Consider the following 19,373-nt stretch of genomic DNA (forward strand, 5'->3'; position numbering starts at 1 on the left):
AGAAACATGACTGTGATGTGATCCAACCAGATGCCATAGACAGGAGTTACAAAACTTGTGCATAAATGGATTAAGGTAATATAATGTAAACAAAGTAATCTGAAATCATCAGTAATGATATCCTATCTATATGTGCCTCTCTGAGATTACAAAACACTCTGACAAGCTATTTTGTAGTAATATAGTTGTGTGATGATATGTATTAGTTTAGCATTATAGACTGAGGTGTTGTATTGAAATGCTGTGTGTCCAGTATTACTGCTATAGTCGCCATTGTTTCTTATATGTATATATATATATATATATATATATATATATATATATATATATATATATATAATTTTTCTTTTTCTCTTTAAAATGTGTAATGCACAACTAATAATTTATGTAAAACTAATGCTGCCCCCGCCCCGATCTCTTTGGTACGTATTTTACATTGTCATGCATTGTTTTTGTTTTCATAATAGCAAGCTACCCTCTGTGACTAGCACCGCTTAGATGCACTCTACTTTCAGGTTTGTCAAGTTACTAGGTCTGACTAAGACTATTTTCTGCCACCATCATGAACCTATTATATTCGGTCAATACTTCTAATTTATAAGTTTAATTATGATTTATTGAAACTATGTCCAAATTAAAACAATCTTTACTTTGCTCAACCCCACATAACTATGGAGAATTCATTCTCCAAGACAAACAGCAAGACACTATCTACAAGCTCTCTAAGTTACAATGGCACATGGAGACTTATGTTAAGCAGATAAGCATGGGGAAAAATATGGAGGCAAATCTCTGAGCCCAGCATACCATTAGAACATTTTTCCCTTTCCTTCATTTTTTTCCCTTTTCAAAAAAGCACAATTAGTCAGGCAATGGTTCTATACTGCAAAAACTAGATACCCTCTGCCACCAGCAATGCTGTCAGATATACTACCTTTGAGGCTGGCAGGAAACAATATCCAGCTGAGTTTCTGTTCTACTGCTGCATGCCCACATTACTGCAGTTAGGATAACATTTGCCTCACATTCACTGAGACAGGCATCCCTGCATGGTTAAACTTTGTTTTATTAAGCACAATCTTAAAAGACTCAGAATTTAATGGCCTATTTGCAATTTTCCTTGAACAAGGTGGTCCCTCCACTGACACTGATTGAAAAACTTGTGCAATTTTAACATGGATTGGGCTACTGTAGCCCCTACCAGAGCCTGCTGCACCTATTGTGAGCCTGCTACCCAGGACACCATCACAGACTAGTTTAGCCCCCTCGGTGATGGTGACATACAGCACTATACTGTAATAGGCCTGCATCCCTCTCTTCTTCTTTTGTTTTCCTTTAGATATCCCCACATGAATCCCTGGAAGATAAGATCTTACTGTGCTGGGTCCCTAACAGACAGCAGGGCCTCATGGCCACTACAAACCTCACTCTAAACCACTGTGATCCAGGGAGTGGCTCCCTGCTTTCCACTCTCCACAGATCTAATCACAGAAAACACTTTAAATGCCACAAAGACCACAGTCTTTCACTTCATACCACCACACTATTTAATCTCAGTCAATTCCAGTGCATCAATGGCAGATCTGATATAGCAATCATGCAATAGCACTGTAAATACAAATATTTCAATACTTAATCAGTGGCGGCTCATGGCATCGGACTGCAGGACTGCGGCCCCACCAGCTGTGGAAAGAAAATGAACATGTATGTTTAACTTTAAAAATAAAAAAAATATATAAATTAAATATTTAATACTGGCTGGCTGCTGTAAGCGAGTCCGACTGACTCGCAAAATCCCGGAACTCGAACTGCGCATGTCCGGTGAGTTCCTTTTTTTTTCCTGATGGCAAATCTTCATCTGGACTGTTGTAAAATCAATCCAGATTGATGAGAAAAGGTATCAGTGTGATACCCAGAAGTCTATGCGGTTTAACCGCAGAGTGAAGTGGAAGGGGATTGGACTGCCACATCTGTAGTCACGTAGGTGACGCGGATGGCTGAATGGCTACAGATTGGTTCTCACTCTCTTCTCGAAAAAGAGAGTGAGAACCAAATCAGTAGTACAGGCTAGCTAGCACACACAGTACTATCATTACTTGCTAGCTACTGACAGGTGCTGCTATCATTGCTGAAATAAAAAAGCAAACAACACACAAGTTATTTGGCTTGTGAAAGTTCATTCATTCGAACAGGGAGATAATTTTTTTCAGTAATATTCAGCTAATCCTGCTGGATTCCTAGTACTGCCTATAATATAATTTTGATTTCCTGTCCTGATTCCTGGCTATATTCAGTTTGTTAGTGATCAGACAGAAGGAGACGGCCAGTCACTCATTTTTTTTACGAAATTAAGATAGGTGTCTGAGTCCGACTCCTCCTAATGTTGTATTGATAACTGCTGCTCTGCTCTATTTTCCTTAGTGCCCTACACAAACTTCAAATACAAGGAGGTGGTGTCTTAAGTATGATCAGGCATGACAAATAAGACCAAGCTTTCGACGAGTCTTCTTGACGTTATGGATATGAGCATCAGACTTTAGATGCCAATCAATAGTGGCTCCATGAAACTTAGTGGCAGTGACTATTTCAGTCTTGATATCTTTTAAGGAATTTATAACAAAGCTTTTTCTAATTTCAACAAGTGACATTATTGTGTGTGTGTGTGTGTGTGTGTGTGTATGTGTTTGTGTGTGTGTGTGTGTGTGTGTGTGTGTGATTTTTGCCTTATATTTTTGTTCTGTTCTGTTCCTCATAAAATCTTTGTTTTCTGGATTTTTAATTCAGTAAGTAGCTGATGGTGTAGTGGTAGCATTGTTGCCTCATAGCTAGAGGTTCTCTGGTTTTATTATTGGCTGGAGTACCTTCTGTGTGGAGTCTGCATGTCCTCCCTGTGTTTGTGTGGGTTTCCTCTTGATGCTCTGGTGTCCTCCCATGTTACAAAGACATGTGTCTGGAATGTTTCTCCCTGGGCCTCTGCTGAAACTTGACTTTTGTTCCAAGTCAGACTTTCCTGGTTAACAAATGTTAAATAAGTAAAAATGACGGGCATTTGAATTTCAGACTTCTTATTCTTCAGAAAGTACATGGCAACACAAAACCTTTTATTCTAGAAAATTTCTAAGTTTATAAGATGAATATTTGAAATTTGTCCCTATTTTTTGGGACTGTATTCCCCCATTATTGGCTTCATCCAGGATTTTTGTGCTAAGGTTGAGAGCTGTAGTGAGAACTGAATTCACTAAATATGTTTGGGGGCTGTATTCCCCCATTACTGGCTTTGTCCAGGTGTTTTGTGCTAAGAGGTTGACAGCTATGGTGAGGACTGAATTCACTGAATATGTTTGCGGTCTGTATTCCCCCATTATTGGCTTTGTTCAGGTGCTTTATGCTAAGAGGTTGACAGCTATGGTGAGAACTGAATTCACTAAATGGTAGCCATTTAAGTTTCAGTCTTCCTCTCTTTAAGACAACAGCTGATTTGGCATAGTGGTATGTTGCTCTGACTGTTTTGCACAGGGTCCTGGGTTCAAGTCTTGGCAGTAAAATGTATGGTGGTAACACAGCATTTTATTTTAGCAACTTTCCAAAATTATGCAAGCAATGTTTAAAATGTGTCTCTGGTGTAATGGCTTTTGCCTCCCCCCAAAAAAAGAATTGGCTTTTTCCAGATTTCTTCTGCTGCAAAGTTGAGAGATACAGCTGAGTGTCTAGCAGATTTTAAAAGGAGCTGACAGCTGCAGGGGAAGAGAAGTTTAGTGCTGCTTATGTTGAGCCTGCTTGCATTGTTAATAGCATAACAGGTAATGTACTTGCTTTTGATGTAGAAGTCTGTGGGTTCTACTGCCACAGTATGTAGATGCATTGCTGATACTATACTGTGTTGTAAAGGGGGTCAGTGCTGCAGTCCTTTTTTGGCAAAGATACCTAGTACCTATGGACCTGTTATTAGTTTGCCATCCATTCCCTACTCCAATATTACTAGCTTATCTTTTTTTAATGTAACATAGGCACTTTATTCCTCAAGGGCAAAAGGTACTTTATTTGTAGAAGAAACAATGAAATATAAATTGTTTGCTAGCTGCAACCTCTTCATTAGTTACAGATCTCTTTAATGTGGAATTATTTAGGTGACCTTTACTTCTTCAGAGGTTGTGCATATTTACTGATACTGGTGGATTATAGAAGTTTGAGTAGATTTTTATGATGGAAATGTTCTGAATTGGGCAGTTTTGTCATTATTGGTGCATGCATTTTGTTTCATTGTTTACTGGAAAAATGCTCAAAACAATAAATTTAAAACACCCTATAGCAACGGTACTGTATTATACAAGGAATATTGTTTAATACAGTCAGGAAGGTGTATCAAAGAACACATGTATGTTTCGTGTTCAAGGGGCCTATGATTTGAAAACAGCCTAAAGTTAATCTTTATCTGCCACTGGCAAAATGTATTTTCTTTGAATGTGGGTTTCAATGAATGTGAGTTTTAAGGGCAGAGAAATTTTAATGCTAAGTCTATTTTCATTGTGAAACTGCATTGCTTTGTTTAGCAGATGTCTATTAGTGTTTGTGCTGTAAAATGCAAAATAAAACTCTCAAATTTAATCGGAATCATCACAGAAGTAAAGCAGTATGCACAGTACAGTGTTTATGGTAAATAGGGGGAAGTAGCCAAGTAATGGGACATTGGAATGGCTGCAGGGGGGAGGCTCCACCATGATTTTATAAGGGGGAAGGGTGGCAAACTCAAAGACAGCCCTGGCTGAACTATACCTTTCAACTGTCCAGATTTTTGCAGAATGAATAGATTTTTGCTTCTTATTTTTGGTTTGTTCCTCATAACATTTGTGGTTTTCTGGAAAATCATTTAGGAATGAAGTCACTAAATAATGACAGTCATTGAGTTTTGGACTTTATAACCTTCAGAATAATGCATGCTAATGCAAGACCTGTTATTCTATCAACTGTCTAAGTTTATACAAGATAACTTTTTAGTACTGTTTGTATGTTCCCCCAATATATTTGGCCTTGTCCAGATTACCTGCATTAAGAAGCTGAGAGGTACGTACAAATAAATCACTTTCTCGAATTAGGAATATCCAAACCTCTCAACTGTCCCTGATTTTGGCTCAAAATGTTGCTCTCCCCTAATAATCCCTCCACAAAATGACAATTTTGGAAGAAAACGTGGAGGGTTTACAATTATAAATAACTGTAATGATCAGAGTTATAGATTACTTTTATTTCAGAAATGCATGTAGATTCTCTTATTTTGTCAGCTGCTCAAGTTAACATTATTAATATTAAAAAAGTGACCCTTCTTTGACAGGTTCACAGCTGTATTGTGTGGCAATTTTATATTTTTGCATCTCATTTTTGGTCCATTTTTCATAAAATTGTGGTTTTCTGGCAAAGTTAGTGGCAAATCATTAAAGAGTGAATTTAGAAAATAATGACAGGCATTTGAGTTTCAGATTTCATACCCTTCAGAAAATTCATACTAATGCAAGACTTAATACTATTCTATTATCTTTCTAAGTTTATAAAGAGCAATATTTAAAAACTGTCTTTATTTTTGGGCCTTTGTCCCACTTCTATGTATGGCTTTTTCCAGATTTCTTGCTCTGAGGTTGAGAGGTATGACAAATGAGTCATAGCCATCACCGTCAGCCAGATACATTTCAAATTGTGACATACTTGTTGCACCCCAGCCCCCATGTAGTGACTTGGATGTGTCCAAGCAAGGCAAGGGACAGTTGTGCAGTGTAAGTATACAGAATATTCCCCCATCCAAGGTAGACACAAGGACAACATTGGCTTTTCATCTGTCTTTGATTTTGCAGAAAGTTCTGGTTTTCTGTTATATTTATATACTGTTGATTTATGCTTTTTATTATTCAGAAAATGTATGCTGTTGCAGTGCCTTATTGATCTGTGTTTAAGTAGCAATGCTTAAATGACCATCATATAAGCTTGTCTGAGATTGTAAGATGCAAGTAAGCTTTAATAAGCATACTGTTAAAGAATTACCAACATTGAAAGCCTTTTTGTTGTTGCCATGCAGAGAATATTTACATAACTAGATAACGTATAAGCCTTAGGTATTGAAATGCATATGCCAAGTATTTGTAATAAAGGACAGTATTACAGTATTTTCAGTAGCTGATTACATTTGTTGAAGACTTGCAGTCATCTTTGCAGGTTTTACCCGTAAACTAAACAGAATGCCAATCTATCATGTGTGGTCCATAAACTGTGCAGTAATACTTTAAGCAATTTATCTTGAGCTTGTTTCTTGTTTGCTGTTCATTTTTTTCTTTCAACATGTTTTCCCTATGAAACAAGTAGATAGTTGTCAGGCAGAGATCTTTTTTGGATAAGAAACATTTTTACAAGTGGGGGTATCACAGAGATTGTTACTTTCAGCATGTTACTTGGTACTTTTATAAAGCTGAATATAAATTATAATTAGAACTGCAGTGCAAGAAGAAGTGGTTTGAGTTGAGTGCTGCTTGTTTTTTTTATACTTGATTTTGACTGGCATTCCAGTAATGTATTTAAAAAGTAATTTATTTTTTCATGCCTCACAACCTTTTTGTTTCCATGTAGATATTAAGTAAGCTGTCATGTAGCCAATATACTGAAATAGTATTTTCTTCTACACTTCATTTTGTATTGATTGGACACTAGTAATGATGGTTTGGCACCCAGAGTAGCATATTTAATTAAAGTTCCAGTTGTTGTGGTTTTGAGCATAGTCTTGCCTCTTTCTAGTTGACCACACCCCTTCTCATTGGCCCCACCAATTCAGCTGTCTCCTGCAGCCCCCTTTGATATGAAGTCACCAGCTACCACTGTACTTAATAAAAGTTGTTTAGGAGATCATGACTTCTAACTGTATTGTGAATCAAGTAGAAATAGTTTCCTTTACACTTGCTAACAGCAATGTCCAGTAATTTTTTTTTATATTGTTTTAAAAATGTGTACAATTCAAATTCATGTGTGATTATGTGAGGTATTGCCAGCTTTGCCAGGAGAAGCAGGGGAGTGGATGTGTAACATATGCCAGCATAGCTAGCTGGAGTTTGTAAAGAATTATATGTCATTTGTAAATCAAACTGATTTGTACAGGTTACAAAATGTATTTGTAAAGCTGCTTGTGTTAGAAATGTACCAAGAGTTGGTCCTGGTGGACATAAAAGAAATGCACCTGCATGTCAGACTGTATTGTAACTGTTTAAAATAATATATTGTAACAGATGATACAGGTTAATCTCAGTCCAGCTAACTTTGAAAAATATGAATAAAACCACCTGCTAGTCTTCCAACAGCAAAATTTTAATAAAACAGATGCTCTGATGTCTCGGTTCTTATAAGCCTTCAAGGAGTATAACATCCTCAAATCACAACCTGCCTAAATACATACATCAATCACATAACTAAATAATTTACTCTAATCACATCACAACTTAATTAATTTATAAAATTAAATAAAACATCTCCAGTTAACTAATAAGTTTGGGGTGTCAGGATGCAAAATGACACATTTTATTGTCTCCCAAAGATCCACAAATCATTGATTAATCCCTCTGGGTGCCCTATTGTGTCCAGGAAGGAATATTTATTATACAAAATAGGTCAGTTTTTGCATTTTTATTTATTTCCAAAAGTACAGTTGTTGCCTGCTTATGTATTTTATTTTCTCAATAAAATTCAAACAATACAACGGGACCAAGACATGTAGTGGATAACACTAGATGTTGCAAGCCTTTATACAAATATTATCAGTTTGGGTTGGAAGTGGTCAAATTCTTTCTGGGTGAAAGTCCAATGACTGAATTTTTTTAGAATTATTGGACTTGTCTAAAAAACAATTATTTTGTTTTTGGGGGATAATTGTTTAGACAGAGGAAAGGTACAGCAATGGTGGCATCTTTTTGCCCCTTCTTATGCCAACCTAAGCATGGACTTGTTTGAAAATGAGCATGTATATAGAAGTGAATTTTTTTACAGGCATGTCATTTCATATTATAGGTTTATAGACGGTTTGATTTGTTTTGTATAAGGGGGTGAAGATGAAATAGAAGGATTTATTAGAATGTTGGGTAATATAGCAATAACCCACGCCTGGGTGTGGGTAATGCTAAATTTACCCACGGTTGGCGTGGTTTGGTCCCGAGGGTGAAGCCCAAGGGACCAAACAAAGCCAACCGTGGGTAAATTTAGCATTACCCACACCCAGAATGGGTTATTGCTATTATACCATGACATTATTTAAGAAAAGAAACTGTTACTTTTCTTAAATAATGGCATAGTATAATGCCTGTTTACTGCCCTTCCGCAGATGTCTGGCTTCCACGGCAGTTCGGATGTACTGCACGCCTGCGCAGTACATCAGAGCTGTGGGCAAAAGCAACGGAGAAAGCAAGATCTCCGTTGCTTTTTTTTAGTGTCTCGCTATGTTAAATGAGTTTAACATAGCGAGACAGTTTTAAAATAAGCAACGGACATCTCCGTTGCTTATTTTAAAACTGTCTCGCTATGTTAAACTCATTTAACATAGTGAGACACTAAAAAAAAGCAACGGAGATCTTGCTTTCTCCATTGCTTTTTTTTAAAACACTGTCTCGCTATGTTAAATGGGTTTAACATAGCGAGACAGCTTTAAAATAAGCAACAGAGCTTGTTTTAAAGCTGTCACGCTATGTTAAACCCATTTAACATAGCGAGACAGTGTTTTAAAAAAATGAGTTATACTAATGGAAAAAAGTCCGGGCGACCGGACCTTTTTCCATTAGTATAACTCGATTTACAACGGGAACACTGGCCAATCAGCGTGCACGTTTTGGGAGGGTCATGGTATAATAACAGATTTGGATTAGCATTTGATGGATTGAAGGTGGGAAAAACTGTTCCTTTTTTGGATGTAATTTTAGATGGCAGCAATAATACACAAGTTTATACTAGAGTACATAGGACATTTGAAAATGGAGTACAATTTGTAAGGGCTGAAAGCTGACATTCTCCTCATACTATTAGCTCCATTCCTTTTGGAGAATTTATATATATATATATATATATATATATATATATATATATATATATATATATATATAGATAGATAGATTATGTGACAATTAAGTTGATTATGTAAGGGAAATGAAGAATACTATAAATATGTTTAAAAATAGAGGTTTTAATCAAGAAATGTTGGAAGGTTGTTGGAAAATATTCTTAAAAGAATATATTTGTAACACAATGGATAAACAGGAGGAAAATTATGTTCAAAAAAGTGATTGGACAAAGAAATGATATGTAGTTTACTACAACATATGGTAGTTTTAGCATTATACTTAAAAAGTGTTGGTTGGCTATTGGACATATATTGAGAGTTTGAGTGACGTGTGTGCAAAAATTGGCATCCCTGTTATGTCTTACAGAAGAGGGAGAAATTTTAAAGATTTATTGGTTAAATCAAAAATAACATTTCCTGTGCAGAATATACAGAGAGGTTTAAACAGTTTGGGTACAAGTGCTTGTGGTAAATGCAAAGCATGTAGCTTTATTTTTCAAAGCTTCAGACAGATTAATGGACACACTTTTGAAGTGAAGGACAGTTTTTGTTGCCATTCTGAGGGCATTGTATATGCCCTCAGATGTCCATGTAAAAAATAATATATAGGTGCAACTAAAAGATCTTTTGATTTGTACAGGTTACAAAATGTATTTGTAAAGCTGCTTGTGTTAGAAATGTACCAAGAGTTGGTCCTGGTGGACATAAAAGAAATGCACCTGCATGTCAGACTGTATTGTAACTGTTTAAAATAATATATTGTAACAGATGATACAGGTTAATCTCAGTCCAGCTAACTTTGAAAAATATGAATAAAACCACCTGCTAGTCTTCCAACAGCAAAATTTTAATAAAACAGATGCTCTGATGTCTCGGTTCTTATAAGCCTTCAAGGAGTATAACATCCTCAAATCACAACCTGCCTAAATACATACATCAATCACATAACTAAATAATTTACTCTAATCACATCACAACTTAATTAATTTATAAAATTAAATAAAACATCTCCAGTTAACTAATAAGTTTGGGGTGTCAGGATGCAAAATGACACATTTTATTGTCTCCCAAAGATCGACAAATCATTGATTAATCCCTCTGGGTGCCCTATTGTGTCCAGGAAGGAATATTTATTATACAAAATAGGTCAGTTTTTGCATTTTTATTTATTTCCAAAAGTACAGTTGTTGCCTGCTTATGTATTTTATTTTCTCAATAAAATTCAAACAATACAACGGGACCAAGACATGTAGTGGATAACACTAGATGTTGCAAGCCTTTATACAAATATTATCAGTTTGGGTTGGAAGTGGTCAAATTCTTTCTGGGTGAAAGTCCAATGACTGAATTTTTTTAGAATTATTGGACTTGTCTAAAAAACAATTATTTTGTTTTTGGGGGATAATTGTTTAGACAGAGGAAAGGTACAGCAATGGTGGCATCTTTTTGCCCCTTCTTATGCCAACCTAAGCATGGACTTGTTTGAAAATGAGCATGTATATAGAAGTTAATTTTTTTACAGGCATGTCATTTCATATTATAGGTTTATAGACGGTTTGATTTGTTTTGTATAAGGGGGTGAAGATGAAATAGAAGGATTTATTAGAATGTTGGGTAATATAGCAATAACCCACGCCTGGGTGTGGGTAATGCTAAATTTACCCACGGTTGGCGTGGTTTGGTCCCGAGGGTGAAGCCCAAGGGACCAAACAAAGCCAACCGTGGGTAAATTTAGCATTACCCACACCCAGAATGGTTATTGCTATTATACCATGACATTATTTAAGAAAAGAAACTGTTACTTTTCTTAAATAATGGCATAGTATAATGCCTGTTTACTGCCCTTCCGCAGATGTCTGGCATCCACGGCAGTTCTGATGTACTGCACGCCTGCGCAGTACATCAGAGCTGTGCAAAGCAACGGAGAAAGCAAGATCTCCGTTGCTTTTTTTTTGTGTCTCGCTATGTTAAATGAGTTTAACATAGCGAGACAGTTTTAAAATAAGCAACGGACATCTCCGTTGCTTATTTTAAACTGTCTCGCTATGTTAAACTCATTTAACATAGCGAGACATAAAAGCAACGGAGATCTTGCTTTCTCCGCTGTCTCGCTATGTTAAATGGGTTTAACATAGCGAGACAGCTTTAAAATAAGCAACGGAGCTTATTTTAAAGCTGTCTCGCTATGTTAAACCCATTTAACATAGCGAGACAGTGTTTTAAAAAAATGAGTTATACTAATGGAAAAAAGTCCGGGCGACCGGACCTTTTTCCATTAGTATAACTCGATTTACAACGGGCACACTGGCCAATCAGCGTGCACGTTTTGGGAGGGTCATGGTATAATAACAGATTTGGATTAGCATTTGATGGATTGAAGGTGGGATAAACTGTTCCTTTTTTGGATGTAATTTTAGATGGCAGCAATAATACACAAGTTTATACTAGAGTACATAGGACATTTGAAAATGGAGTACAATTTGTAAGGGCTGAAAGCTGCCGTTCTCCTCATACTATTAGCTCTATTCCTTTTGGAGAATTTCTATATATATATATATATATATATATATATATATATATATATATATAGATAGATTATGTGACAATTAAGTTGATTATGTAAGGGAAATGAAGAATACTATAAATATGTTTAAAAATAGAGGTTTTAATCAAGAAATGTTGGAAGGTTGTTGGAAAATATTCTTAAAAGAATATATTTGTAACATAATGGATAAACAGGAGGAAAATTATGTTCAAAAAAGTGATTGGACAAAGAAATGATATGTAGTTTACTACAACATATGGTAGTTTTAGCATTATACTTAAAAAGTGTTGGTTGGCTATTGGACATATATTGAGAGTTTGAGTGACGTGTGTGCAAACATTGGCATCCCTGTTATGTCTTACAGAAGAGGGAGAAATTTTAAAGATTTATTGGTTAAATCAAAAATAACATTTCCTGTGCAGAATATACAGAGAGGTTTAAACAGTTTGGGTACAAGTGCTTGTGGTAAATGCAAAGCATGTAGCTTTATTTTTCAAAGCTTCAGACAGATTAATGGGCACACTTTTGAAGTGAAGGACAGTTTTTGTTGCCATTCTGAGGGCATTGTATATGCCCTCAGATGTCCATGTAAAAAATAATATATAGGTGCAACTAAAAGATCTTTTAAGACCAGATTGTTGGAACATGTTAGAGATATAGCCAGAAATAAAAAGGAAAGTGCAATACCATACCATTTTAATATGAGACATGCAGGCAATAGTGATGGTCTTAAAGGCACTGTTTTAGAGCAAATTAAAGTGTATAATGATGAAATTGATCTTAAAAATAAACTATTGGCAAAAGAATCAACTTATATTTTAAAATTTGACACTATGTCACCTAAAGGGTTGAAGAATTAAGTTAACTGGAGATGTTTTATTTAATTTTATAAATGAATAAAGTTGTGATGTGATTAGAATAAATTATTTAATTATGTGATTGATGTATGTATTTAGGCAGGTTGTGATTTAAGAATGTTATACTCCTTGAAGGTTTGTAAGAGCCGAGATGTCACAGCATCTGTTTTATTAAAATTTTGCTGTTGGAAGACTTGCTGGTGGTTTTATTTGTATTTTGGATTTTCTAACTTTGAAAATTAGTCTTAAATTAAATTACCTGGTATAAGCCATAAATATTGTATCTTACAGTTCTGATTGCAGCCAGAGACAAAATGTCTATGAAAACCAGGTCTAGGAATCCTACTGTATTGTCCTTAGGGGGATAACTAATTGCTACCTGAAAAGGTAGAAGTTTTTGAAATAGTTTTATAGCTTCCAGGTGCAATACCACACCTTAGCAAAGCTCTATGTGTGTATATGGTAACACATATGTGCTAGATTCTGGTTCAGTTTCTAGTAAAAGGGGTAATGTGAGAACCAGAGTCAGATGATCAGATGTGATGTCATTCTATAGCCAGCACTGAAATGATATTTAGATATTAGTGAGAGATGTCACTTAGCTCTCAGCAGTCTGTTTTTCAAACCTGATAAACAAGGACCACTTACCCACTTCATCTTGCCTTGCTTTAGTAAGTAACTAGGGAGTAGTAATTCTTTAGATCAGTCAGGAAAAGATAGTGATATTAGTTAAGTACTGTTTTTCGTATCTGTGCGAATCTATTCATCTGTGTTATTTTCAATATTTCCTTTGACTATAATTCTATTGTTTATTGTAAATAGATATTTAGTATTTTCATATTCTTTTATTATTTATTATTAAATGCATTTAATATTTTTAGAATATTTTAACCTTTGGAAGTACTTACATTTATGTGGTGAGACTGTGGCCATTCCTGAAAGCTTTGCTGCATTGGTCCAACACTACCATTTATATTAGTATTACTTTTATTAAGTATAATTGGATATTCTGGTAAGAAACTTAGAGTATCTGGCTTTGGAGTGTTCTGGTGGCAGTATCTACCTTTTAGTCTGAGCAGAGGGATTATAGCTAGTAAATTTGTACTAGCCTTTCCCTTTGTGTGTGTGTGCGTGTGTGTGCGTGTGTGTTTGAAAATCAAATCTTAAAGAGTATGTCTGTTAGCTACTTGGAGCAGGGACACAGAGCACTGGTTTCACAGAGAGGGTGGGGAAGGACTTGGCTAGGAACGCTCAGCTGAGGACTCACTTCTAGAGCTGTGTCAGTCAGGAGTCTTATTTGGGATCTGGTGAGAGCAAAGGTAATTCAAAAAAACACAGACCAGCACCAAATGAGTAAATGTATGTCCAGAATTCACTCATTTGGCACTGGCCTGTGTTTTTCTTAATTGCAGTTTGTTTTTTTGGCCTGTTGCACCAGCCATACTTGTGGGCTCTCTCTACAGAGAGCAAAGGTAACCCAACCCAGGCCAGGAGTGTATTCCTTGTGTGCTCATAAGGGAAATTGTGTTTTGTGCAGAGACCTGCATCTTGAAATACTGTGTGTATCTATCTTTGTTTCAAGTGAACATCCCACACCGGTGTCAGTGTCAAGGATTGAGGCTCCTTGACTACTGACCCAGAGGAGGGATGTCACATATTGGTGAGCAGTGGTATTGATATTAATTGAATTTTGTAGCATGTAGGCAGTTGTCACTGAAGGTGTGTGTACTCTCAGAAGCCACAAGGTAAACATACAGAGTTTCAGTTTCACAACAGTTTTATTTCATTTTTATTAGTTTAATTTATTCAGGGAAAGCAGGCGAAGATGTCAGCACAGGATTATGGCAAGCTAAAAAAGAACCAGTTGGCCAAGTTGTGCAAAGCCAAAGGATTGGTGCATGTCAGCTTGACTAAAGAGGAAATGATTCAGCTTTAGTTACAGCTGTAGCCCAGACCAGCAACCAGGAAGATATCCGGTCTGTCGATGGGGATGTACAGCCCTCAGAAACAGGACAGTTCAACTTTTCCTCAGAGGACTTAAAAATCCATCTGGACTTAACTAAGACTTGGACTGGAGGCCAAACACTTGGAATTGGAATCAGCAGAGAGACTGTGGCTTTTGTAGGCTGAAGAAAATGAGAAGAAGCATCAACATGAGAAGGAAGGGCTGACTCTTCATCAGGATAATGGACGTAATGGGGAAGGGAAAAACTGAACACCAGAAGCAATAAAGGTCAGTAAATTTCTTCCACGGTTTACAGAAGGTGATAATTTTGATAGTTTTATCCATATATTTGAAAGAGTATGTAAACACTATAATATTGACCAAAGGCTAATATTGACCAAGGGCTCTGGGTATGATTTTTGACCCCCTTACTCCATGGTAAAGCTGTAACTGCTGTTTCTAAATTCTCTGATAAAGTTATACAATGCTTACTGGAATGTTTTAAGCTAACACCTGAAGCTTACAGAAATAATGTTTTGTGAGCATAGACACAAGGCAGATGAAAGTGTATGTGATTATATTGCTGAGCTTAGCATTTGTTTTCATAGGGGGGTGAGTGGATGCCAGGTCACCACTTTTGAAAGGCTGGCAGATATTTTGGTGAAGGAACAAGCCCTTAGCACTTTGCCTGAGAACATGATAATCTGGTTGGCAGACCAGGAGTGTAACTCTGCAGATGAGCTTGGGAAAAAAAGGGGATCTCTACTTAACAAACAGGGCATCACTGCACAAGAAGGGGATACCCAGTCCTGTACATAGATATAAGGGAATCCATGGTGGGCAGCCTAAACTACCACAGCAGAGTCAACCAGTAACAGGGGCAGCCACTACTTTAGGTGCACAGCCAGGACCAAGGGTTAGATGTTTTAAATGTAACCAGTGGGTCCATGTAGCATACAGATGTCCATGGAAGCAAGGTGGTGAACAAAAGGTGGGGGATCCAGCAAATGGGAATAACAGTATGTCAGTGGTAAGTTGTCTGGAAACAAGAGGGGTACCAGACTATTACCAGAGTTTATATCCTATCTTAGTGAATGAAAAACAGGCCACTGCTAACAGAGACATCCTCTGACATAACCATTGTGAAACCTGCAGTGGTTAAAGAGGAGAAGTACTTGCTTAGGCAGTCCACTCCAGTCAGAGCTTTAGGAGGGATACCATTCCAAATTCATTTGGCCAGGGTTCATCTTGACTGGGAGAGTGGAAAAGGAAGCAAGCAAGTAAGTGTGTTTCAGGATATCCCTGCAGATGTCTTAATAGAAAATTAAATTGCTACTGCAGTACCTTGTGTGCACGCAGTGACATTAAGTCAGGCTTGGAGATAGGCATGTGTGTCTAGGGGCCTGGGGGAGACCCAGACAGACCCCATACCTGACGCCAGGGCTGGTGAGGTTGTATTTCAGGGAGGAAGCTACCCTGTAGAATTGAGCCTGAAGGTGAGCCACAGCTGCTGTAGGTACTGATGTTCCCTTGGACAAAGTGACTACAAGAGCAGAGGTGAGTGTTAGTACCCAGGCTGACAATGAGGCACTTCTGTCAGAGGATACCAGACTTCCTGTGGAAGGGAAGCTTGGAAGTATCAAAAAGACAGAGTTGAGATAGGCTAAGCTCTTGGACCCTACACTAAGAGGCTTGAGGGAGGTAGCTAGGGCGGCACCTGATTCTCAAGGAAAAGGGAAGTCTGTATATTGGAACAAAGGGTTACTGTATAGAGAGTGGGCTCCTGAGGGAGGGCTAGATGGTGAGGTAATACAGCAGCTGGTAGTGCCTAGAATCTACTGTCTGGCACTTCTAGCCATAGCCCATGACATTCCTTTTGCAGGTCATGTGGGCATAAAGCATACCAAGAGATGTATTATGCAGAACTTTTATTGGCCTGGGATTGCAAGGGATGTAACAGGGTATTGCAGGACCTGTGAGCAGTTCCAAAACGTAGGCAAGGCAGGAGACAAGGTCAAAGCTCCTTTGATGCCTTTGCCTGTGACTAAGGAGAAATTTCAGAGGGTAGCTATGGATATTGTGGGGCCTCTGAGTACCTACCTTTTGACAGGGATGAAGTATATCCTTGTTGTAGTAGATTATGCCTCTAGATACCCTGAGCCAGTGGCTCTATCTTCCATCAAGGCAAAGAAGGTGGCTATGCTATTTAAAGATTGTTAGCACAGTAGGTTTCTTGAGAGAAATAATGACTGACAGAAGTGCCAATTTCATGTCAGACCTGCTGGCTTGTCTGTGAGAGTGCTGTGGGGTGAGGTACTTAAAAAACACCTCTACCACCCCCAGACAAATAGTCTTGTGGAAAGGTTAAACTCTACACTAAAAACCATGCTATGGACATTTGCAGAAAAGTTTAAGAGAATGGGACAAATATTTGCCCCATTTGCTGATTGCATACAGAGAGGTACCCCAGGAATCACAGGTTTTTCACCCTTTGAGGTGCTTTATGGACATAGGGTGAGGGGGCCTTTAGATCTGATTTTTGATGAGTGGGAGGATGAGTGTGAATCCCACAAGGAGTCTTTTGTGTCATATGTCCTAAACCTCAGGACAAGGCTTAGGGACCTCTTGGGCTTGGCCCAAGAAAACCTGGCAGGAGCCCTACAGGATAAAATTTCTGGTATGACAGGAATGCTTGAACCTTAGAATAGGCTGTTGGACAGCAGGTTATGGTGCTCATTCCTGTCAGACACAATACGCTGCAGGCAGCTTGAGATGGAACTTTGAAATGGTAAGGAAGGTCAGTGATGTTAACTACATGGTAAACCTGTTAGGCAGGAGGCAGGGACACAGACTGTACCATGTTAACATGATTAAGCCTTACCATGTTAGGGAGGACCATGTGCTAAATATTTGTGATGGGTGGCAGGAGGGGTCTGAGGGGGATCTATGGCTACATTGAGCCAGCCAGCAAAATTACAAGTTACTAAGGTGGAGCCTAGGGTTGCAGGCATATGACACATATGACATGACAGTGCAGCACCACAGTGGGGTCAGCAATGCCAATGCAGATGGACTCTCAAGACAGAGCATGGGTTAATGTGTTCCCAGACAGGATCATGTTCCTCAAGCCACGTTTCTCAAGGGTCACTTGAAAAGCTAGCTTGTGTCTACAAAAGGGGGAGAGATGTGATGATGTGAGGTACTACCAGCTATGCCAGGAAAAGTTGGGCAGTGGATGTTTAACAAATGCCAGCATAGCCAGCTGGAGTTTTATAAAGAATTATATATCATTTGTATATCAAACTTATTTGTATAGGTGCTTGTGTTGAAAATGTATTTGTAAAGCTGCTTGTGTTAAAGAATTTACCAACAGTGAGTCCTGCTGGACAGAAAATAAATATACCTGTATGTCAGACTGTATTGTAACTGTTGAAATTAATATATTGTACCGACACATACTGGAAGAGTAGAGGTTAATGTCAGTCCAGCTACCTTTGAAAAATAGTCTGAAATTAAATAACCTGGTTTAAGCCATAAAGATTGTATTTTACATTTTTGATTTCAACCAGAGACAAAATGTCTGTGAAAACCAGGACTAGGAATCCTACTGTATTGTCCTTAAGGGTGAGCTAATTGCTACCCTGGAAGGGTGGAAGATTTTGAAATAGTTATATAGCTTTCAGATGCTATATAACACATCTTAACAAAGCTCTGTGTGTGTGCGTGTGTGTATGTTTTTTGTGTGTGTGTGTGTGTGTGTGTGTGTGTGTGTGTGTGTGTGTGTGTGTGTGTGTGTGTGTGCTATGTGATAGATTCTGGTTCAGTATCTAGTAAATGGGGTAGTGAGGAACCAGAGTCAGATGACCAGATGAGATGTCATTCTATAGCCAGCAGTGAAATGATATTTAGATATTAGTGAGAGATGTCACTTAGCTCTGTTTTTGAAACCTGACAAGGAAGGATCACTAACCCACTTCATATTGCCTTGCTTTAGGAAGTAACTAGGGAATAGTAATTCTTTAGATCAGTCAGGATAGTATAGTGATATTAGTTAAGTACTGTTTTTCTGTATCTGTGCAAATCTATCTGTGTTATTTTCAATATTTCTTTTGGCTGAAACTCTGTTGTTTATTGTAAATAGATATTTCATATTTTCATATTCGTTTATCATTTATTATTAAATATATTTTAACTTTTTATTGTGACTGGTCTTTTAGTGAATATTTTAACCTTTGAGAGTACTTATACTTATTTGTTGGCACTGTGGCTACTCCTGAAAGCCTTGCGGCATTGGTCAAATATTACCATTTGTATTAGTATTACTTTTACTAAGTATAATTGGAAACTCTGTTAGGAGCATGAGAGTAGCTGGCTTTGGTGTGTTCTGCTGGCAGTTTCTACCTTATAGTCTGGGCAGAGGGGGCATAACTAGTAAATCTAATCCGAACTCAAAGAGTGTGTGTGACACAGAGCACTGGTTTTGCAGAGATGGTGGTGGAGGACTTGGTTTGGAACACTCGACTGAGGACTCAACTTTACACCTGTATCAGTGGGGAGTCTTATTTGGGGCCTGGTGAGAGAGAGGGGAAGCCCATCCCCAGGACGGGAGTGTGTTTCCTGTGTGCTCTTAAGGGAAATTGTGGTTGGTGCAGAGAGCTGAATCTGGAAATAACCTGTACATCTATCTTTGTTCCAAATGACCATCTCTCACCAGTGTTAGTGGTGAGGATTGAGGCTCCTTGATTACTGGCCCAGCGGAGGGACATCATAGCATATAATAAAAGTTTTTTATAGGATCATGACTAATATTGTAATTATCTTCTTGTGCCATTTATATATCAGTCAAGGGCAGGGGATTACTGTAAGTGGCTCACCCCTGGGACTGTCATTTCATTATGGATGTACCCCAAAGATGGACTCCTCCCCACACATACCTCCATTTGAAAGATATAA

The 19,373-nt window shown here is 37.7% G+C and overlaps 1 protein-coding gene across 1 annotated transcript in view; it reads right to left on the minus strand.

Annotated features, from left to right (window-relative positions):
• Positions 1 to 19,373, minus strand: part of BSN (bassoon presynaptic cytomatrix protein) — a 2,988,702-nt gene that overhangs the window by 1,828,848 nt on the left and 1,140,481 nt on the right. The gene's annotated exons all lie outside the window — the stretch shown is intronic.

The sequence above is a fragment of the Protopterus annectens genome, chromosome 7.part0 (genome assembly GCF_019279795.1).
Source record: "Protopterus annectens isolate FY-2018-M chromosome 7.part0, PAN1.0, whole genome shotgun sequence".
Taxonomy (NCBI): domain Eukaryota; kingdom Metazoa; phylum Chordata; order Ceratodontiformes; family Protopteridae; genus Protopterus; species Protopterus annectens.